General features: G+C 42.5%; 1 protein-coding gene across 2 annotated transcripts in view; it reads right to left on the reverse strand.

Annotated features, from left to right (window-relative positions):
• LOC124148004 (D(2) dopamine receptor-like) overlaps positions 1-25,353 on the reverse strand; it is a 375,182-nt gene that overhangs the window by 121,309 nt on the left and 228,520 nt on the right. Inside the window, exon 1 of one of the 2 annotated variants that reach the window (XM_046518925.2) lies at positions 3,450-3,586. The exons of the other annotated variant lie outside the window; for it this stretch is intronic. The gene's annotated coding sequence lies outside the window, so the exon portion shown is untranslated. Of the gene's footprint in view, positions 1-3,449; positions 3,587-25,353 lie in introns of those variants that run through there. 2 annotated transcript variants of the gene reach the window in all.

Here is a 25,353-nt window from a genome sequence, read left to right on the forward strand (position 1 = left end):
CACGTTTAGAATTCTTGGAAATTACTAATTAACATGGCTATAAAGCGCGGAAAGAATCGCCCAGGAGAAAAAGAAATTACAGGAGAGAAATATGGTCAATTTGAGAGTGGAAAATGTTGCCCGTCCGAATACTGACAATGCTGAAACACGTAATAAAAACGTCCACATCAGATGATGGAAACAACGGACAAATCTAGACATTATTTAAAATGTCATTAAATAAACGACATGTTAGTCCAAATACAAACGTGGTTTTGTGGTAATAAAGGTGAAATGCGGTAAAACGTCGCGTCCAAGATACCATGCCGCAGTTTGACATGAATACACCACACAGGCATAATTTACTGACTCCGAGCCGACCAGTCCTTGTTTTAGCCCCTTAATGCCGAGCGCCAGGCAGGGTAGCAACAAGTACCATCTTTTAACGTCCTTTGGTATGACTGGTCGGGGTTTGAACACCCGACCTTGTGCTCTCCGGGCGGACGCACTACCACTAGACCTACGAGGTGGTCTGCTAATATAGAGAAAAATGATAAATTATGTTGTCGCCCTAGCACCAACGTACCCATGAATCTTATGGTATGAGTATGTTGAGGCAAGGTGAGGCCACATGTATTTTTTTATACTGTCAGGATTTATACATTAATGACGTCTCGCAGGATGACGACGGTGACGTCACAACAAAGTATAATTTGTTTTATGTTTTGTGTCGCTGGGTCGTATCTTTAAAACATTTTATGTGTAAATATTATTTTTCTTAGATGCTTGATTTAAGAAGCCACTAGCCGAATTTATTTATTTATTTATTTATTTATTTATTTACGTGAGAACTTATGTCATTTATATATTAGGACTAAAATATGTGCGTTCTATCAATATTAAATTACCGACACGCACTAAACTCGATGTGTTTCGTTATTCCCTGATGTGGCGAACACCACGTCGTCTCAACACGCACTTGGTCATAACTGGACTTCTCTGAAGCAACATCGCAACGCCGTTTACGTCGAGATATGCCCCCTAACTATGCATTTCCCGTTAGCACAAGTTCATGTTTATCATGACTATGTTGATGATCGATAGCAACTGCTCCTGTTTGGTGAGAAAATGCTAATAAGGTTATTTCATAATTATATCAAATGTCAGTTACAAGTTGATCACTGAGTAATATTAACACACGTACTTTCGATTGAGTGACCTGCGTCAACCGACGCTACCACATTTCTGAAAACTAGGATTTCGTAGATTCCTGAGTTAACCAGTGTTAATCAAGCATAATTTAAGGCAGGACCCGAAATAAAACGTATAAAATGTAATATTAGATATTGTGATGGATGCAAGGAGAAACACAGCAGCCATGTGCTACAACACACAACTTAGGCTTTGAGGTAAACACGTTCTTCTTTGCTGCACAATGCAGCCATTGTACCTTTTCTTTGTCTCCGTGGTCTTGTGGTAGAGCGTCCGCCCGGAGAGCGGAAGGTCCGGCCGCGTCATACCAAAAGACGTTAAAAGATGGTACTTGTTGTAACCCTGTCTGGCGCTCGGTATTAAGGGGCTAAAACAAGGACTGGTCGGCTAGGGTTCTGAGTGGGGTATTCATGTTAAACTGCGGCATGGTATCTCAGTGGGCTAGCACTATAAATCGGCATCAGTCCGGACTAGTACAAGCAGCCACACACACACACACACACACACACACACATATGCAGGCACGTCGCCATATCAGTGCAATAATCCTGGACGCGACGTTAAACCCAATTTCACCTCACCTTTCTAAGTAACGCAAATAAAATGACAAGGAACTTCAAAATAACATCAAACGATCTGCAAAATCATAATGAGCGTTGCATTATTAATTCTAAATCGAAAGTCACATTCCCTGACGCATACATGATTTTGTTTGCTTGTTTGTTGTTTACCGCCGCAATCAGAAATGATCTAGCTATATGACTGTAAATAATCGAGTCTGGACCAGACCATTCAGTGACTGACACAATGAGCATCGATCCACGGTAACGGGATACTATGACATGCATCAACCAAGTCAGCGAATCTTACCATCCGATCCCGTTAGTCGCCTCTTTCGACAACCACAGTCGCTTCTTACGACAAGTATAGTAGCCCTTTGTGACAAGTATAGTAGCCCTTTGTGACAAGTATGGGTTGCTGATCACCAATTCTAACCCTGATCTTCACGGGGACGCATACACGAATAACCATATAGGATCAATCCCTTTTTAATTATATTCATTAAAATGCTTTTATTCATTATTGAATAAATTAATGAAACTAAATTTCTTTACCGACGACGTCACTTGTAGGCTGCTAACCAGAGTAGCGCACCCGGGGTTCAGTAGGTCAACCTTGTGGCGTGATTCAGTTAACATGATCTAACATTGGTCAATAAGGTTAACATGGGTTATACCTTGGTCAACACGGGTTCACTAGGGTCGCGGGCGTCGAGGGTTTTGAACTCGGACCCGAGCAGCTGCAGTACTGAGAGGGTAGGGATGCTGTAGCACTGGGGTGGAGTTCACATGGGTTATCACATCGAACGCGGACTATAACACAAGGAGATCGTCAACCGGGTGATCGCGGGCGACCGTCACAATTATTATTCGTGCGTGAAACTGTTCATACATTTGTCAATAGATAATTGGTGTTTTGTACTTAAGTACTGGCACAGTTGTTCTTTTCACAAACGTCAATACTGTGTCGCGAAACACTTCGAACAGGGTAAATCTGGCAATAGTTAAATGGCAAAAATAATCTGCCGGGCAAAAGAAACGACACACAGTGGCTAAACATGAAACAAACAAGAAATGGTTATTCGATAGTTATGTATTTGATACGGGTATCATAGGCGGTATTACATGCATCATATCAATGAATAACTCAAAGCAGATGACGTGCACATGACGTCTCAAGGAAAAAGGGAACACTATTTTGGCGCTTAGTTTCATGTGTATTTTGGCCCGGCAGTATTTGCGCATATAAAGGTAATATATAATATTCAAAGAATGAGATAAACTTGAATTTTTTAAAGTGATAAAACGAATTTTGTCAGTACACGAAACTCATATTCTACATTTATCCATTTATCTGACAGCAGACTGAGTACATTAGCGCTTGGAATGTCATCAAAACTTGAACATACGGCCCTCGTTACATGTTGCTGATGCTAGGGATGATGGTTAAGTATATCCAGACTAAAGTACCCAATGAGGAGTAATAATATCGAGAAGTCTCCCATGACATAGTAACTACAGCCATCACGACATCAAAGAGTAGTCTTCAACCATCCTGTATTTACACAAACATAATGTTACATCGACTTAATGACTGGTATCCACCATCAATAAAGACATCCATTAATATCATGGTACGTAATCTTTCGAAGCAGTCAAGCATGATTAGAAGACAATCTCAAGTAAACTCATACATACCAATTAGATACCGACGACAGCACTTGTCCGGCGAAACTTCGCCACAACATTCCTCTTAATCAGGCACTGAATAGGTAGTGTATATATTCATGGAAGGCATCTGCCTATATGGTTACTAGCTCCCAACGCCATGCGCCTTGTATACCTTTGTGTATATATATCGACTGAAATAGGCAGTGTTGTCGAGTTACAAGAGACACTGGCGTCTTATCGAACGCGCCCCGGTTGCCAAGAAAGGCTGATAGGATGGAATTGGCATTCTGACCAGTCGTGCCTACCGACGATATGTGTGGTTTGTTCGGTTGGGTTAGGAGTGGCTTGTATTGTCTGCTCTGCCGACCGTTGTAACGGTTAGAGTAGAAAACAAATCGATGTTTTTTTCTCCATCTGTATGAATGAGATTTGTTGTTGTGTCTTGTTTATGATATTTCGGTCGATATGGTATTTCTAATGGTACGTGGAATTGATATTTTTGAACTAGACTATCCCGGTATATTTTCAGAGCCCTGGCCGTTGTGTAGAGGGTGGTTTTATTCCAAATGAGCAGTATTCCAGCTGTTGCAAGACCAGGGGACACAAAACATTGACTTCACATTTTACCCAATTTCGGAATCCAACCTGGATTTTCGGTTTGGCAAGCGAACACTTTAACCATAAGCCTATCCCGCCCTGCCATTGCGCTGTGAAGTTGCAGTTAGAGTTAGAACAGTTTCTATTGGGTATTTTTAAGCCCCTTAATGCCGAGCGCCAGGCAGGGTAACAACAAGTGTAATCATTTAACGTCTTTTGGCACGACGCGGCCAGGAATCGAACCGACCTCCTTTCGTTCTCTCTTCACTACAACCCATTGGCGGAATCGAGTATGTTTAAGCTCCGATCATGTTATTTTCTAGAAGCTGGGTGGGATGGATGGGTGTGTTTGGGCTTGCGGGGTGGGGAGGGATGTAGTTCCGGTCGCTGCTTCAAGATACAGAGATGCATTTTTTTCTTCTCTGACATAAGAAGAGGCAGAGTTGGTATTTATTTCTTCAATAAATATTTGTTTAGGGCACTGGCCTATTATTGTGTATAAAGTCTTGGCACGTTTTTCCTGAAACACATCTTCCAAGTACATGGCCCCTCAGTACAAACGGGATCGCATTTATGTCACTGTCATCTCCTTCTCATACATATTTAATTTTTTAATTTTATTACAGATTGGCACGTTTCATGTTTAGTTAGCGTGACTAAGTTGTAACATGAATTATTCTCAACGCTTCCACTTTGTCCGTCTAATGGTATCGTGTAGTTACCACCAGTCCAAGCACGACTGCAGCCAACTCTAGTTTAATCTTTCAGGGGGTCGACGCTCCACGGGTCGCTGGGCAATACGAGCCACGGTCTAGTCGTTGTAATGAAAGCCTTCAGGAAACTAAGACATTGTTTTTGTCTAATTTGGTCGATTCTGCAACCATCCGAAACTAATCTAAACTGCCTGGGAAAGGAAAATTTACACCATCTTTGATGTGGCTAAAACTGACACAAACAAGAAATCTTAATTATGTATATATTTGATACGGGTAACGGAGTTGTGTTTTGGACTTACGTTTGCAGTGTTTGTGCAAATGTTTTCAGCGTTGTAACGTTTTGATATTGTTTCTAATATTTTGGTCAAATCCAATTTTCAAGTGTACACTTTCTTTTGCCCGGCTGACAGTGTGCGAACAGAAGATAACAATGATTGAACAGCGCGGTTAACATTTGCTGGGGCTGACAAATTACCTGAGTTTTGTTGTCAGTAAGAGAATTAGCCAGGACATGATACTATTAGTGATTCCACTGTTAATGGGGTTTACATATCATATGACAATACGCACGCTGATATTAATGTTGTTTCCAATTACATCTTGTTTAAACTTTCGCGTCACTATGTTTAACCCACTGTTATGTAGAACTAGGGTGTGGTCGAAAGAGGCGACTCAGCAATATGTCAGATTTACGAGGGAGGTTGGTAAATAATCAAATCTACATTGATATCACGAGCATTGGGATATGATAACATGCATCATCCAAGTCAGCGAGTCTGACCACCTGTACCTATTAAGTCGCATGTCATCGTATCCCAATTGCGTAGGTCGATGCTTATGATGTCAGTCACTGTATTGTCTAGTCCAGACTCGATTATTGACAGACCACCGTCATTTAGCTGGAATATTGCTGAGTGCGGCGATAAACAACGGTCAAACAAACAGACACACATCAAAACAACAGAGGCGAAAGCTTCGCCCAGTGTATAACCCTCAGTTCTCTGTGTTGATGATAAGGCCCGGTTCACACAGTGCCGATTATGGCTCAAGTTTAAGATCAGACAGTGCTACGACACGAAAAGTGAAAAAGTCGGATTACTATCGATTCCTCAATGATCTGGAATGTCCTATCATTGTCTGACCGCAGTCGTGTACGTTCCTACGGGCCTACGGAAAGGTCCGGAGAGGTCGGCCAAGCACTCGTCGAATTACAATCGTGACTATGTCGTGACAAATTCTGCTGTATCGGATCAAAATCATAACCATGTTCTGTGTTGTCTGGACGGTGTCCTGTGGATCGGGATGCTGTCGTGATGAACGGGCATGAATTGTTCATTACCGTTTCTTGTCGATTGAGTCCAGATTGCGTCCAGATCTTGCCGAATGCGAACCATCTTTGTCGGTTCACTGTCCGGTCACTGTCTGATCTCTGTCGGGTCGCATTTGGGAGAATCGGGACGCTGTCGGGACAGATTCGGTCGTTTTTTACCATGCGGAAGATACAAATCGGACCAGATTCTAACAGAGAACGGGAGAATAAGGGCGAATTCGGCTGAAAACGGCTGAATCGGGACGCTTCCTGACCAATATCTTATTCCCGCCACGAATCACGGGATCTTGATCAGACTTTTGACAAATTTTAATCGGCAATGGACAGTTCAAGGACGGCAGTAAAACTCCTGAATGTGCCACTGAGCCCTAATTATGAAACGGATAGGAGTGGATACAAGGCTGTATTTGATTGAAATTGTTGATATAATTGATTTTCATGTTTACTGTTGTCAAGGAAGAACAATAATATTCACAACCGTTATTTCAATTAAAAAAGAATTCCTAGTCCACATTACTAAAAAAAACCGTTACGGTATTGGGTGATGAATATTTATGTTTAAAATGAAATCAATGTTCCGCTCTGTCTTAGTTCAAATTGATTCGGGTTTTCAGTAAAAATAGTTCTATTCGATGAATAGTAAATAAGAGGCTTTACCTGAAATAATTGGACGTCAAGATACGTGCTTCCTTATTGCTAGGGGATATAACGTTACATTGATCAGAGGGGCGTGGCGGTGTGGTGCTAGGATTGGGTTTCGGAGGAGGCGAGAGCTCATTACACCCCCTCCCCTCCCTCGAGCCAACGATTTTTGTGGAGGAGTGGGGGTGGTGGGGGTGGTGGTGGGGAGGAGTAGGGGTGGTGGTGGTGGTGGGGAGGAGTAGGAGTTGGGGTGGGGGTGGGGGTGGGGAGGAGCGGGGAGACGGGCATGTGGCATGTATACGTGATCTCCGTAGAGTCGTTAACATGATCACATGATTGACTTCAACGCGTGAGCTAGGAGTGGACCAATGTATATACTTAAGGTCATAAGTTATGCAACACAGGCAGTTGCAGGTAGGAGTGAGTGGCATATCTACACATCAAAGCTCGCCAGGCGTGTTATTGTCTTATTGGAAGAATAGAAACGTGTACACTTGTATCCTTAAATCATGTTGACTGCCGTGGACTGAGCCTGTATGCTATAACCAATACGTGCGCATGAATCTCACCAAACGTGGAACACACGTTAATCTCAAAGCAAGGCGCAGTTAGAGAAAATTCCGTAAGCAAATGTGAACTATTATTAGTAAACTTTTCTAATCATTAAAATATTATGAGTAGTGTTAACCCGCTTTGAGCAACATTCCGACAATAGTGACACGGAGCGAGACAAACAAAGGGTTTCAGATATTGTAACAATGTCGAGAATTGAACCCGTGACTTCGGCGTGACCACTAGGCTACACCGCCGTTTAATTATGGGCAGAGAAATTCCATAATCCTGAACCCTGTTTATCCGACATCATCTTATTCTGGACGATTATCGTTGGGAAGGGTTGACTGTCGAACTCCATCCCACAGCGTGCAGCATCTTTACCCCCTCAGTCCTGCAACTGCTCACGTTCCATTTCCAAACCCTTAACACACGCAACCCCGGTGAACCCGTGTTGACCTTGGTTGACTGACCACGTTAACCGATTTACGTCAGTTGACGTCGCACATACTGAACTCCCGCGTGCGATACTCTGGTAAACAATCTCGACGTCATCGTTACCGGTAATTAGTTTCATACATTGATTCAATCACGAATACAGGCATATATATATATATATATATACTTTTAATTAACATAAATAACACAACTTTGATGATGTTTTGCATCCTTGTTCCTCGCTTTACTTAGAACATTCTTGTCGTTTTACATGGAGTACATAGAAAGGATAGATTGGCAGCTCTGTCAAGTCATGAGACACTTGTTAAGCCATTTTGTATTATATCTTCGGTTGCACTTTATGAGTTTTATTTTGAGGTACTGCCCTCAGTTTGTTGTTTAATGGAGGTCTGTAAATAATCGAGAATAAACCAGACAATCCAGTGCTTGACAACATGAGCATCGATGCACGCAACAGGGATACGATGACATGCATCAACAAACTCAGCGAGCCTGACCACCCGATCCCGTTAGTCGCCTTTTACGACAAGCATAATCGCATTTTGCGGCAAGCATGGGTTGCTGAAGACCTATTCTACCCCGGATCGTCACGGATCAAGTTATCCTTGACTAACACTGGTTGAATCTCGTCAACCCTTGTCGCTGTATATAACTGGTTCAATTGTTGGTTCGCACAGGAAGCTAAGCCGCTTTCAGCCAATACATGGCGACCTTAGAATGTGGTACACATGCGTACGATTTCCTAATATAGATGCGCATGCGTATTGTCAGTAATTACGTAAGTCTACATTTCTGACCATATAATTTATGGTTCTGTTGATGTTAATTTTGGCGACAGCATTTTCCTTCAAGCACAAATGTCACGCAGTCCGCCATTTGTTTCATTCGTTTACAATGATGGCTATGTTTAGTGTCGTCCAATCGCAGCCTACGATACATCGGCCCCCGCCTGTCGACTCGTTTAGGTTGACAGGAGCTATGTCCCGAGGATATCATTCCGAAATTCCGAAATTCGTAGGTCCGGAGTGCTCCATAAGAATCGGTAACGCCCGGATTAAGAAGAGCCCGGATTGATTACAGGACGAATGTCGGGTGTCCGCTAAGCCGCCTAAGCTTGACGTCAGAGTTGATCTAAGAGAATCGGGTTGACAGGCTCTATGACTTTGCTGATTACGTGTCACCGTGACCCGATGACGAACGTCGTTGATCATGCTTTCGGTCACTGGTTTGCCAGGCCCGGACTCGAATATTTACAGGTAACCGTCGTATATTGCTCACTGTGGCTTAAACAGAATTTCGAGTGTTCGCTTTAGCCGGATATAGTTTGTTTGTTTGTTTGTTTGTTTGTTGTTTAACGCCGCACTCAGCAATATTCCAGCTATATGACGGCGGTCTGTAAATAATCAAGTCTGGACCAGACAATTCAGTGATTGACATCATGAGCATCGACCCACGCAATTAGGATATGGAATACGCATGGGAATACGGATAAGAATAACAGTCCCAAGCAACTATGCTTGTCGTAAGAGGCGACCGAAAGGACAGGCTTGTCAGGCCCGATTGCTTGCGTGATGCTCATGACGTCAGTCACTGGTTTGTCTGGTCCAGACTGGATTATTTACTGAACGCTGCTATAGCGCGTTATATTGCAGAGTGCGCATGCGGCGTTAAACAAAGTGTGAACTGACTGCGGTACGTTTCTGAACACACCTTAGATTCATGGATTAATGCTATTTTTTTTCTTATAAATGCAGGTATCTGTTCGTGCACCTACTAACCTGATAAGATCAATATATTGTTTGCATTGGCATTTCTATAAATAAAATGCCATAGAGGGTGAAGTAAAACGGCTACATGAATAGTTAATCGTCATAACGATTCCAATAGACATCCAGACTTATAACAATTGTGCCAATTACACAATGCGCGTAATACAGTGAAAGTATCATTAGGGGTAGAATGTGTCAACATGTTAAAATACATGGGCGCTCTGGAACTGCCGTCATAGCAGGAAGTAGAAATGTTGACACTGCTTACTAAATAAATTGTAAGACTATCGGAAGGACAAAAGGAATTTAACCGTATTAATAAAGGGCCTAACTCAGATGACAGAGCGCTCGCCTCTCATACATACATTCCTACCCACCAGTGTCATACAAAAGACGTTACGAGATGGTACTTGTTGTTACCCTGCCTAGCGCTGGGCATTAAGAGGGTAAAACAAGGACTGGTCGGCTTGGAGTCAGAATACTGTGCCTGAATGGGGTATTCATGTTTAACTGCGGCATGGTATCTCAGTGAGCTAGCACTATAAAACTGGCATGAGTGCGGCAGCCATGCATACCATTCGGGTTTGATTCCAAAGTCATTGGAAATCCGCAGTCGGGGCGGGTTTTGCATTTACGGTCTGATATATTATATGGCAGAATGGATTCTTCTGTATTCAGAATTTCGCCATAGCTTCACTCTGGAATGTCCTCTGAGGTTAAACTAAATCGCTATGACACACTGAAATACTGTTCAGAGGAGTGTTAAATCCAACTCATTCACCCAAACGGCATCTTTTAGCGCTTCATCGTGATGCAGGGACTGACAAGGTCACCATATATGGACACATACCATTGCTCTCTCATACATCATGGCTTCATCAGACGTGCCTGTCACATTGATTCACAATTCGTTTGCGTCAGCACAAACGTCGCGGGTATTCTATTTTTAACTGCTTGACCTAAATCCACCGCCTCTATATCTGCTGGCGGCATCACACGTGAGATAAAAGAGCGGGTCTCTGCCGATATACGGTACGTAGGGTCTCCTGTGATATCCAGATGATCTCAGCCGATATATCTGAGGCTATCTCGCGATTTATAGAAGATTTCCGTCGCTTTACAGTGTCTTCGTATAGCGAGGATATCCACAGGGTGCCTGCCGATACAGTGTTTCCGCCCCTATAAAGTGAGCTCCGCCGATATATTGAAGATCTCCTCATATATATATACAGGTCTCCGCCGATACAAAGTGGATCTCCGTCGGTATAGAGTGGATCACCGCCTTTGTTAAGAGGATCTCCGACGATATAGCGAGGGTCTCTACTCAAACACAGAGGATATCCGCCCGTTTTCAGATTGTCTCCGAAGATATAAATAACTCAGTTCAGTATATTGATTCCTTGCCGGCAAGTCCTTGTTCTAGCCCCTATTGCCGAGCGCAAGGCTGGGTAACAACAAATACCATCATTCGGCTAGGGGATCGAACAACCGACCTTCCGCTCTCCGGGCTACGCAGGCGACATCTGCACACATGAATTAGATTTGATTGTCACAAGAATTCTACGTTTCACGAGGTATTCCATGGTTATAACATAACTCGGTTACACAATGCCAAGCCACGATGTCTATAACTGTGCAATGTCGACGCAGAAACTTTAAACGCAATAAAATTAATAACAGTAACTACAACAAAAGTAGTCCCTGATAAGATCCATGCTATTCTATTAATCCCAAGTTATCAACGCAATTGGCTGCCAATTAAAACGTGACATATTCATAAGAATATGGCCCAATAAGGATGCCTAAATTATAATGAACCCTTTTCTGACAGCCTCCCGATAAATGCTTCACATGTTCACTTATTGGATAAAAATCGCTCGAGCGAATATGAATTCCAATTGTCAATAACTGCGACTATCCCCATCATGTTAACAAGTGATTATCATGCTCGTTGACTATCCAGCATAGCGGCATCAATATTAAACAGCTCGAGCCACGGGACCTAATGATATGTTCCTCAGGGAGGCACAGTCAGTGTGAGTATGCTTCATTCATCTGTTTGTGATTGGATTGGAGACTGTATAACGTAGTGCAGGACAGCGAGTATCGTGAATTATTAACAGATTCGCTCGTTTTGTGTTAAGGTAACGACATACTGTTTGTTTATTCTCAGGATCAACGAGAGTGGGCTGTACTGACACACTGTATCGCTAGTTATAAAGTGTTCGTTGGCCTAGAACTGACCTTTGATGAAGTTTGTGAGAGTGAGTGAGTTGGGTTTAACGCCGCTTTTAACAGTATTCCAGTTATAGCACGGCATGTCGGCTTGGGAGGAAAGCCCGAAGTGATGCAGGTCTCAGACGAATGGTGCTGAAAAACCTAGAAACATAATTGGGGCGAACTAGGATTCGAACCCACAATAATAGGTTTCTGGCATGCCCAAGGGACGCAACTCTGCACAGCGAATCGCGGCGTCTTAGACGCCTGGGCCACCAGTGCCTCCGAAGGCTGTGAGAACAATAGCGGTATCATCATTTACATACTTCAGACAAAAGTGATGAGCCTGTTATTTTCCAAATTGTGTTTTATAAAGAATATTTATCAAAAGTGCACTCAATTTCTTTGAAAACGTGTTTGATCTATGGTGTTTAATTGAATTGAAGATGGCGACAACATAAACATTCTAAAATCGAACAATTTACATGTATATTACTTAAAATTTGAAGTTAAAATTTCAAATTCTAATTCTGCTCAGCAGTTTGTATGTTCTTTACACACGTAATGGAATTCGCGTTGCTGAGTAATCCAATTACAATGAATTCACATTACTTTTCTATGAAAAAACGCAATGAAATTCGTGAACTGTTTGTCAAAATTTCGAATCTTCATCTGTCATACCGATGTTTTCGCGTCTCCCAACCCAACCCGGAGATTGCCGCTTCTCCATTGGCCCTCTCGTCCACCGTGTGTCGGAGTGACTATAGTGCACGTGCTGCACGAAATGTGCTGAAAATAGTGACCCTCCCCTAATACTTGTCATATCTATAGATGATCCTCCACATGTCCTTGTGTATTTGTGTCATGATCCTCCCCGAAAAGACAAAATGCAAAAGCACTTTATATTTTATGATGCATTGTCCATTTTTGCATGACCCTGTCCGAATATATGTAACATGTTTTATAACCCTCCTCGACTCCCTCTAACACCCCCGCCAACCCCCCCCCCCCCCCCCCCCCCCCCACGCTCCCCCCACCCCACTCCCCTTAAAAAAATGACCGGTTCCTTAATGGTTCCAAATTTTCCACTGACGCCGCAGTATTGTCACAGTACGATAGCTGTTATGCGTGTCAATCAGAAGTTGGCAGTTCATGCAAACACAAGATATATGTTGTGTGTTTAGCGCCCCGTGTCTTCGTCTCGTGCATTGTGATGAATGGCGAGCACCTGGTGTAGCGGGAAGAGCCCTCACGTAGTTGGGTAGAGTGAAAAGGTCAAATCCATATGTCTTATATCTTATGGGTGCATTAACCTCCTTGCAATGAAGATGTCCGTGTATAATTCGAGAGGACGATCTTGTCTGCCACATTCGCTGGTTCCTAGGTTCGGCAGAGGTGATAAAAGAGGTGAGGTGAAATGAGGTTTAACGTCGCGTCCAATATTATTGCACTTACATAGCGACGTGCATGTACGTGTGTGTGTGTGTGTGTTTGTATGTGTGTGATGTGTCTGTATGCATGTGTGTGTGTGTGTTTGCGTGTGTGTGTGTGTGTGTGTGTGTGTGTGCGCCTGTGTGTGTGTCTGTGTCTGTGTCTCTGTGTACATGTGTGTGTGTGCGTGTGTGTGTGTCTGTTTGTGTGTTTGCGTGTGTGTGTGTGTGTGTGTGTGTGTGTCTGTGTCTGTATATATATATATATGTGTGTGTGTGTGTGTCTGATTGTAGTAGTCCGGACTAATGTTGATTTTATAGTGCTAGCCCACTGAGATGCCATGCCGCAGTTTAACATGAATACCCCACTCCGAGCTGACCAGGCCTTGATTTAGCCAACAACACGTACCATCTTTTAACGTCGGGTCGAACCCCCGACATTCCGCATCTCCTGATGCGGTTTTGGTGGCACAGAGGTCGCCTTTTACGGCAAGCATGGGTTGGTGAAGACCCATTCTACCCCGGAACTTCACGGGTCGGTTAAAGAAGTAGGCAGCAGATTTTAAGCGTGGCAGAGCCTTGAGAACGACCTCCATCCTGGTAGGCCTATCACGTCAGCAACATCAGAAAGTATCCAGAGAATCCACGATATGGTGATGACTGCCCGGCGAATGACAGAGAGAGAGGGAGAAGAATCCATTATCACACAAACTTTGCCAATGCAGAAAGTATCAGGTCATTAGGTTCCTAAGCTTCTGACATCTGATAAAAACAGACCAGGAACAATATGATAGTCTAGCTCTGTTTGAAGCTGATCCAGAAAGGTTCTCAGTGCAACGATTTGTGACTAAGAATGAAACCTAGGTTAACAGCAACAATTTACAAGTATTTGATCGCTATGAATGGTGAAAAAAGTTCCATCTTTTAACGTCTGACACTAAAAATATGTTCTTTCAAGGTGACATATTTTCATTATTTGGTACTGGTCCCGATGGCTTTCATTGTTAAATAATGCTCCAGATTGCATTCAGTGCTTTGTATAATTAGTCTAGATAACTTTCATTGCTATGTATTAGGCCAAATTGCTTTTGTGGCTATATATTGGTCCACACAGCTTTCATTGCTTTGAATTGGTCTAGGTTGATTTCATTCCTTTACGTTGACATAGATTGCCTTCATTGCTATATGTTGGTCCAGATTGCTTCCAAATGTTTGGACTGCTTTGAAAGGGTATAGACTGGACTATATTATTGAATTAGATATACATGCATATATTGATGTATAACAACACCTGGACATAGTTTATGAATAAAATAATTCCAGGTTTCGATAAGCTAGAAAGTCGGGCGACAAAAGGAACAATTCATGCTCTTTAGCAAAACTTCTAAGAACAAAAACAGCTGTTTCCAAGTGTAAAGCTAAATACAATTTCTCAATTACTTGAGACTATCCGCAGCCAAGACGACCCCAGGGGTGTTCTCGTATTATATAACACATATTAACTGAGATTAACCTTCTAAGAAAACGGAAATCCGAGAAGAACTAATTTGAATGAGATATATCCTGATGAAGGGGTTCGTGGGTCGTCGTATTACCCACTGGAAGAAGAACGTGTAGACTGGAGCTGTGCACAGACACGGGCGATGAGAGTAGCGGTGACACCAGCGTTATGAACAGGGAATCATTGTGGAGATTGGTGTATTTTGAATCAGTCGATGGTGACAACATGTCACATGGAATACTTTCAAACTGGGAAGAAGACATGTGCTACATGTGTTTCGGATAAACTGGGTGAGTGAGGTGGGTTTATCGCCGCTTTTAACAGTATTCCAGATATATCACGGCGTGTCAGCTTAATGTGGGAGGAAAGCCTGAAGCTATGCAGGACTCAGACCTTTACCACTTTGATGAAACGCACGAGCACGGTTATGGTGCTGACAAACCTAGAAACATAATCGGGAAGAACCGGGATTCGAACCCATTACCAGAGTTTCTGGCATGCCAACGGAACGCAACTCTGAACAGCTAATTGCGGCGCGCCGTGTCCCGCTTACACTGAGACGTTTGGTATAGTTGAAAACCTCTTTTAACAGTGTTTCAATAATTCATCGTATACTTCTTCAGAGAAAGCCGTGTGAAGCCCATTTCTGGTGTCCCCCGCCGTGATATTGCTGGAAAATTGCTAAAAGCGGCGTAAAACCATACTCACTCACTCACTCACTCAGAGAAAGCCAAAGAACCATAAAGATAGTACCGTATTATTTCCACTGTAAGCGATGATTTCTGATAATATAGGTCCCTTGAAGATCCGGGTTAGAAGAGGTCTTCAGCAACCCATGCTTGTCGTAAGAGGCGACTAACGGGATCGGATGGTCAGGCTCGCTGACTTTGTTGATGCATGTCAACGTATCCCAGGTGCGTAGATCGATGCTCGTGATGTCAATCACTAGAATGTCTGGTCCAGACTCGATTATTTACAGACGTAATATAGCTGGAATATTGTAGCGGCGTTAAACAACAAACAAACAGACTTATACTATTTTGCCGACAAAACCTTTGCATGATCATAAGCAATCAATTGTCCATCCAGAGACAATTGTATTCCGACTGTATCATGAGCATGTGTTTATGGACCATGTTCGCATACAATGTGACGGCGACACCGGGTGTTCACGAGACGCTGAGATTATCCTGCCCCTTCGGTAAGATATGAACTATTGATTATGTACACAACAATATAATGTCTGAGTAAACAAATCAAAGCATATCTCCTGCGTTTGAAATATATCACTAAATCCTCATAACTGTGCACTTATTCAATTACATAATGATTAACAATAAAAAACGTCCTTCCTTTCGAGAATTGACCCTAACAACCCCTCATATTGAGTTGGTTTCTGCGCCCATTGGCTGATGAAATAAACAAATTACCTTTTTCGGGGATTATCGTAACACAGACCAGATTTCCTAATGAGACATGTGTTTATTGTTAAGCAATAAACATAATGAATTTGCTTTCAGCTATACAGAGATCAGTTTACTTATTTGCCGTACAGGATTCCGGTACATTTTTAACAACATGTATTTGGATTGAGTTAGATGGTAGTCCGCAGGCATCTATCAGCATCTGGCCGCATGACTGTGTAGAGTTGCGTCCCTTAGGCGTGCCAGGAACCGATGTACGTGTAGGTCTCAGACGTTAACCATTTTGATGAAACCCACGGGAATGATGAGACTCTAGAATATTAATCTGGGCGAATTTGATATTGAAACCCAGAGTCACAGGATCCTGGCACAGCTAGGGGAAGTAACTATACACAGAGAACAAGATTGGATTCATATTCGATTCAAGCAAAAAAAAACAACGTTTGTGAGTCATGTGTATATAAACTGTGAAAACATAAAAAAAACAGCTAAATATATATGAAAAGTGTTTTAGTAATAATCCATTTCAGACAATAACAGTGTGTTAACGTGACAGCTCAAAGCCCCCAATCTTAATATTTTAGTCACGGCTAACGTTCCGGTGTTTCGCAGCATTAGGTTTGATTACCCGTCATTACCAAAGAAACGACACAATATCGTGTCTTTTTACAAAAAGAGATTGTTTTATTAAGACATCTTTAAGAAAAAAATTCTTCAGGCAAAGCACATTAACCAGCACTCTCACTCTAAGAACATAATACGTGTCCGCGAACAAAGACGTGTGCTTTATAATCTGCAAAGCCGATGAGCATTGTGGTTAGTTAAACATCCGCTTGTTGATTATAAGGTCCTGTCTTGGGACGGGCTACGACGTATCCAATATTCGTGATATTTAAAAATCTCTAAAGGGACATGTTTTTGTAATGGAATCCAGTTAAGAGTTGAGCGGTGAACCCGGTTTGTAAAGATGCTTGAATCGTTACGTCAAACCGATACATTCGTGTTGTTTGAACCGCACCTAACAACCTCGTGGTGGCACACGGAGCATGTTTTAAATGGCTCTGTCGCCACAAAGACGTGTAGTGTAAACATAGCTCCACAATAAAGATGTTGTTGCAAGACATCGCGTTTGTACATTAATAAATATTGAATATGGCCAGTAAGCTTTCAGACAAGTATATATCAGAGGTATGAACGGCCGGGTAGCTATAGTTATGATCACATGTTATCCTCTTGATATGCCGCATTGTTATTTAAACAACGATCATATAAAAGCAAACTACAATATTTAAAAAAATCTAAATTGACTTATCAGTGAGTGAGTGAGTGAGTGAGTGAGTGAGTGAGTGAGTGAGTGTGTGGACGCTTGAACCACGAGGCTGCCCTACTGCCCCAGTAGACACCATGGATGGTCATAAATAGACGCAGTTCCAAAAACATTACTATAATTGTCTACACCAGGGTACTTGTACTGCTACACAATATTGGCAATCAGCTGGTGGGATTGGTACTGAAACACCAGCTATGCAGACAGACAATCGTCTTTTTTTCTGAAACACCTCGGAACCTTTCCGGAAACCTTCAGCTCCTTTCAGTTTTCTAGAATGTATATTTACATTCAACGGAGCAATATGCGAAACCAAACTTTTGAAGTTTTGGGAAAGGTTTCACGATTAAAAATGTCAAGGTATCCGGTAGGTTTAAAATCAACAAGAAAAGCTGTTGCTCTTGTGGACTTAACATATGTCACAACAATGACCACCCAGTCGTCTATACCTGCGTGAACACGCGATTGTAACACAACATACCACAATGTAACATTCAAGTCCGCAGTGTAACATAACTTACCACAATGTAATAGTCAGGTCCGCGGTGTAACATAACATGCCACACTGTAATATACCAAACCACGATGCAACAAAACAGACCAGTGTCATACACAGACACATACACTAAAAACTGCTTGGCTCCATTATGTGGAAAAATCGTTGCGTTGGCATGACTCAGAATATCAGAAGTAACCTGATTCACACCAACTACCAACCATACATCATCATACCTTCATAATAACGGAAATAAGAAAGAATGATAATGAAACTGGACCGTCCAAATGGGTAAACAAAGGCAGTAATAGCTCTGTCTTGAGATGGGCACAGTCAATCAATGGGAAGACACATAAATATGGTTGCTGTAACGCTCGACACAGACGGATCCGAGCTACCTAGGCCTTTGGCGGTAGCGGCTTACAATGCCATTGGGACACAATATGAGCATCGATTTGGATGACAGCGAATATGATGGATAGGAGCTTATTGCCATGTTCTCAGTTTGGTCATATTCCGAGGTATGGAATTGTACTCTGTTGAGGGGGCGAAACACGTATTTATCCCAGTTTTGAATTACATAGGTACCCTGTTAAACCAGGCGGGGCCATTGCCCATCAAGTCGTGAAACTAGTAAATATTCGAGCTTTTCTTAAAGAACTATCGCCTCTGTATATATTTTGGCGTATAAGACAGAAGAGTCCGAAAAAGAGGGGTGCCAGACTAACTTGGTTTCAGTGTTCATACATTGACACGAGACAAAGGGTCATTTTTTTGGGATTCCGATCGATGACCAGCAAATCCCGACACGATTAAGGGACGCAACTCCTAGGATGCAATTTGCCCCGGGTAGTTGCCCTATCCCCCAATCTATTAGAAGAATAAATATGACTGGATTTGGACATGCGTCATCCATGACCGGGTTTTGGGGGTGAAGCTCACTGACTAGCTTGCCGTTGGCCTACTGTATGAACGCAGTGTAGGCTGAATCAATAGGCATGTCCAGCTGTGGAAGTACTCGTGAGTCTCTACACTCTGATTGCCTGGCAGCGGGTCATAGGTGTTCGACTCGACGGACAAACGATTTACCAACTACCTGTTGGTGAAAAGTACGGATGACTGAGTGAGTTTGGTTTAACGTTCCTATTAACAGTATTCCAGTTACAGTACAAGCCAGCTTGATGTGGGAGGGAAGCTTGGAGTGGTGCAGGTCTTAGGCGTTTAGCACTCTGGTTAAAGCCACAAGCACTGATATGGTGCTAACAGACATAGAAACATAATCAGGGCAAATCTGGGATTCTAATCTTCGATCCTAGGTTTCTAGTATGACGGAGGGACGCAACACTAAACAGCGAACAGTGACATCATAGACTGGATATGACCCTGCCTTCTTCAAATGTTGTCTTCTCAGGCAAGTTTAAGAAACAAGGTTGGGCTGGTTCTAATTCAGACCTTCAAATTGAAGTCACTGTGGTTAAACTCAAAATTATACGGTTTGTGAAAGTCTGACATTATTTTCAAAACACATCTCAATGAAAATTAACATTCGTATACAACGCAAGTTATTCACTTAAACTGTACTCGCATTCGAAGATGTTAATGCTCTTATCTACTTCCAAGAGTATTAGAAAGGCTTTAAATTATTTGCCTTTTAGGGAAGATGTTCTTCTATCCAAATAGCTTAAAAGGTGGCACTGTCATGATACGGATGTTGGCAAAGATAATCGGAATGGCAAAGGTAATCAGAATGATCGCATTTAATGCGCCGACTATTCACCGCACAAAATGGAAAGCTTCAATGAGCAGCTATCATGATCCAGCATACTATCGCTATCCTTTCGTGCTTCCCCACAGACGCCTCATATCACCGGTCAAGCAAAATACGCCGTGAGGAAAGTAATATTTAAATAACGGCAAAGAATAACTCATTTTCAGGAGCCATTGTCCTTATAATCTTGTCTGAGCTCAGGACAAACTAATTCAGCAGCCAATATGTTAGGAAAACAATATCGTGGCTATGCATGTTGTAAACGATTTACATGTTTTATCCGTGCAAAGGTAATATTAGAAATACTATTTTCCTGAGGACAGACGTCCATCTTATGGGTCATCTGATACCGTCTTGCTAGGGTAACCGTAATGGAAACACGGAGTTAGGAAAATAGTATTAATTATTTAGGCCCTGAAGAGGTTCATGACATACTCTATTGGTCACTAATTAGAACGGAAAATCTATCATTGATTTATAGCCAGTGAGTGGGCTGGCACGTCGAACACCAGGACAAAAGGCTATATTTTCTTAACTTAGAAGGTATATGAAAAGAATATTCTTGCACGCATGTTTTATGCTTAAAGAAGTCATCATATCCTTATTTTAAAAAAAAAAAGACTGAACGATTTTCTCTCCAAATATTCGCAAATAAAGATTTGCTTTGGAATACTTTATACTTTAACATTATAGCAATATCACAGTAGGGGACACCAGAAAGGGGCTTCACACATTGTACCCATGTGGGGAATCGAACCTGGATCTTGGGCGTCACTAGCGTGACGGACTTTGACCACTGAGCTACTCAACCGGCCCTGATCTAGATTGCGCTGGCTTGATTTAAAGCTGTATTAATAGGAAAGTTTTGTTAATCTTTGTCAAATAAATCATTTTACAGAACATGAATTGTGCAGTCGTGTCGGATCAATATGACACAGAATATGTTACTAAATGGTTCTGATACTGAACGATTCTGACTAAATGATGAAAGAAATGTCCCTTTTGACACAATAAAAAATAATGTGGAATGAAAGCTCTCACTAAACTTGCCATGCGTGGAAGGACAATTGTAAAAATTCGAATCGTTTTCACTTCCTGTCAAATAATATTTCTCAATGTCGATCGTTTTTGATTACTTTGGATTGCTGAGGTTTGTTATTTGAATGTCTTTAATGGCGCCGTCTGTGAAGTCTATATGCTGTTGTACCATATTTGACATATGGCCTTTCGTCTTTCCAGGCTTTTGTAGTTTGGAAGGTATGGGATGCTAGTTTGACGTTTACATCTGTTTACGTTTACAACCGGCCGCTAGGGAATCGAATATCGGCCAAACAATGATCGTGCGAACCTCGATTGTCAGTTGTTATTGTGATGCTTGTCGTAAGAGGCAACCAATGTGATCGGGTGGTCAGACTTGCTGACTTGGTTTATACATGTCATCGTATCCCAATTCGTACATTGATGCTCATGATGTCAATCACTGGATTGACTGGCCAAAACTCGACTATTTACACACCGCCGTCAAATAGCTGAAATATTGCTGAGTGCGGCGTAAAAAACAAACAGAGTAGCCAGAGTGACCAACCAATGCAGTTTGTAGCTAAATAACCAGTGACAGGCCAGTGTCCATGTACATGTACCTCGTTCAACGGGATTACTTCGGTTTTATAACGTTTCATCCAATAGTAATTCAGTTACGTCACGGCGTGTCAGCTTGATGTGAGAGGATGTGGGAGGATGTGGGAGGATTTAAGAGGATGTGAGAGGACAGCCCGAAATGATCAAGACGCTTACCACCCTTGTAAAATCCACGAGCACGGATATGGAACTGACCAACCTAGAAACATGACCAAGGAGAACCGGGATTCGAACCCATCACCAAAGGTTTCTGGTAGCGCTAAGGGACGCAGCTCTGTACAACAACTAGTGATGCGACTTGGCCCCCCGCGACCGAAACATTAATATAGATTAGGGCGACTATGTATTTATTTAATTGCAAGATAACATGTTGGCGGCCCCTATCTATCATGGAAAGATTACAGTGCCAATACTCCCGAGTGCATACACTAGGCGAGCAGGGTCGGTCTCTGAAACATGCACGACCCTCTGTCGAGAAAGTAACACTCTTAAAAAGTGTTCTCAGAGTCAATGTTCTCATTGATCACGGTCGTGAGCAATTACGAAAGAGTGACTTCCTTATTGAAAGCTAACGTATGAACCCCCATGGGAGAGCATGCTTTCTTACACGGCCAAACATCAATAACAGTTGGAGATATATCGGAGGGGCAATATACGTTTTCTCCTGGTTACCCTCAAGGAGGATACGTTCTTTTTGAGTGAGTGAGTGAGTGAGTGAGTGAGTGAGTGAGTGAGTGAGATTATCCCACACTCACCGAATCCTGGCATGACAAAGAGACACAACCCTTCACGGGCTAAAGGTGCCTTGGGACATCAACCCAGTTACCATAGGTCCGCCCGGAGATGGGAAGGTGGGGGTTCGATCTCCTTCCACGCCATATCAAAAGACGTTAAAAGATGGTACTTGTTGTTACCCCGCCTGGCGCTCGGCATTAAGGGGTTAAAACAAAGACTGGTCGGCTCGGAGTCAGTATACTGTGTCTAAGTGGGGTATTCGTGATAAACTGCGGCATGGTATCTCATTGGGCTAGAACTATATAAATTGGCCTTTGTCCGGACTAGTACAAGCAGCCACACACACACAGATCTTTAACAAGACGCTAAACCCCATTTCACCCCATCCTTACCTTGAAATGAGGCAGAGACCGTATATCGATTTTGGGTTCGAACCCTGTTGTCACAGCCTTGACCTTGCTGTACAAGTGTGCCAGGTGAACTATCCATTGTGTGCAGGAATCCGTTCAGGTTCTGCATGATACATGTCGGGTCGGGGGACGCTCTTCATCACACATCGGAATGAACGAACGTTCAATACTGTATCACGTGTGAAGATCCGGGTTAGAATAGGTCTTCAGCAACCCATGCTTGTCGTAAAAGGCGACTAACGGGATCGGGTGGTCAGGCTCCCTGACTTGGTTGATGCATGTCATCGCAGCCCATTTGCGTAAATCGATGCTCATGATGTCAACCACTGGATTATCTGGACCAGACGCGATTATTGACAGACCGCCGTCCAAAAGCTGGAGTATTGCTGTGTGCGACGTCAAACAACAAACAACGAACAAACAAACAAGCGAAAAAACAACTTGTGACTCCGTGAATGGTTGATAAGGGCAACAGATGAAGGTGCGTTGTCTTTTCTTGGATTGAAAGGTTGTTTGTTGTCATTTCATCCTTATGAAAATACTAATTAAGAAAGTAATATTTTTTATATAAAGTCAACTTTGTGATCTTTACGTTGTTTCTTTGTGAAACAATCAATTTTCAAGGGATTGCATGACATTTGTTTGGCTAAACTAGCAATACTTTTGTGTTTTGGGTTTATGTTTGCGAAACTAAACAAGATAAGGCCACGTCGGTTAGGAGAATACTGTTGTTCAGGAAAATGGAATGGCGGTGCTTGACGTGTTGCATTATTGCATTGAATGATGTCACTGATTTCATAACGATGTCGACAGTTTTTATGTTAATGATGAAATAAGCTGTCTACAAATTTATTATTTTCACTTATTATTTATGAGAATTGAGTTCAATTTTCTTTTGCGTTTGTACCTCCCTCTATACAAGAAACATTGAAAAAGACCTGCTCGGTAGCCCCTTCCTCGAACATTGAGCTACCACGGTGTGATATAACTGAACTCCTGTTAAGCGTCGTAAAACACTATTACCCGACTCAGCAATGTTATAAGCGTCTACGATCTTAGTCATGTTTGCTTTCCTCCAATATTAAGCTGACACTGAAATACTGTTTAAACCACTGTCCAGTATTAAGCCAACTGACTCGCTGATACACCGCTTGTTTCTTTACATCGGTGGACGGTGGTGTGAAAGCTTTTCGCTTGTCACGTCGAAGGCCCGGGTTCGATTCCTTTCACAGATACAAAGTGTAAAGCCCATTTCTGGTGTCCTCCCGGATCTTACTGGAATATTGTGAAAACCGGGTAAAACTCCTTCACTTTGATTCAGCGAAGGTACATTATCCAACATTGCATTCATTATACCACCAGCTTCAAATTACCAACTGTACCACGAGCATCAAAACAGAACCTTGACCACGTGTGTTGACCACACACACTGACCATCCTGCAGTTGCCCCAACGAACGCAGTGTTAATGTGCGTAATGCTAGAGTGCACGGAGTCTTTCAACTTCACAACAGACAGTGAGGCGCAAACAAAAACAGGGTGTGCAATTCAAGTTGATTTAAACTGGCCGAGCTGTCTGACTGAGTAGTACCAACTGTTTCTGTGTCATTCTTTCGCTAATTTGTTTTGTTTATTCCCTGTGTGGATGTTTACAAATCACCCATGCGTGACATTAACGTCTACACGTAGAAGTGGCAAGTCGTTGACCGCTCCAGCTGTACATGGCGAGGGCGTCGAGTTGTGCCCTGGTAGAAGCATGTTCCATTAGTCCACGTCCAGAGAAACATCATCATGGTAGTTTGCAGACCCCCGGGAAACTCAGTTCAGGGACGATCTAGACATGTGTTGGCGGGGCAGGGGATTGGTTTCTATATCAGGAATTAGACACGACACCCAGTAAACAGCGCATCACAATCTTACCTTGACCCACAGAGATCATATTGCGATGCTTGTGTAAATATTCACCCGTAGAAATCGGAGACATGATTTATTTCTATTTTCTTTTGTCTTAAAGTTTGTTATTCACTTTAAATGTCATGGTATTTGTGTCTAGCTGTTAAAGGGGATCTGAATTCAGAAATTTAACACTTTTTAACACATATTATGACTGTCTATATACAGCGTTATGAGGGGGGGGGGGGGGGGGTTAGCCTAGTGGTCAAAGCGTTCACTCGACACACCGAAGACCCGGGGTTCGATTCCCGACATGGGTACAATGTGTGAAGCCCATTTTTTGTGTCCCCGTACGTGATATTGCTGGAATATTGCCAATAGCGGCGTAAAACCATTCTCACTCACTCACTCACTTATATGACAATGGTCTTTGGTCAGTAATAACGTGCGATATCTGGTTGTAAGCAATGTGACAGTTGTATCAATGTGGTCTATAGCAAGCAATACGACAGTTGTAGCAATGTGGTCTATAATCAGCAATAGGACAGTTGTAGCAATGTGGTCTATAGTCAGCAATAGGACAGTTGTAGCAATGTGGTCTATAATCAGCAATAGGACAGTTGTAGCAATGTGGACTATAATCAGCAATAGGACAGTTGTAGCAATGTAGACTATAGTCAGCAATAGGACAGTTGTAGCAATGTGGTCTATAATCAGCAATAGGACAGTTGTAGCAATGTGGTCTATAATCAGCAATAGGACAGTTGTAGCAATGTGGACTATAGTCAGCAAAACGACAGTTGTAGCAATGTGGTCTATAATCAGCAATAGGACAGTTGTAGCAATGTGGTCTATAATCAGCAATAGGACAGTTGTAGCAATGTGGACTATAATCAGCAATAGGACAGTTGTAGCAATGTGGTCTATAGTCAGCAATACGACAGTTGTAGCAATGTGGTCTATAGTCAGCAATAGGACAGTTGTAGCAATGTGGACTATAGTCAGCAATACGACAGTTGTAGCAATGT

This window comes from Haliotis rufescens, unplaced genomic scaffold, assembly GCF_023055435.1.
Source record: "Haliotis rufescens isolate VD_foot unplaced genomic scaffold, xgHalRufe1.0.p SCAF_18, whole genome shotgun sequence".
Classification (NCBI taxonomy): Eukaryota; Metazoa; Mollusca; class Gastropoda; order Lepetellida; family Haliotidae; genus Haliotis; species Haliotis rufescens.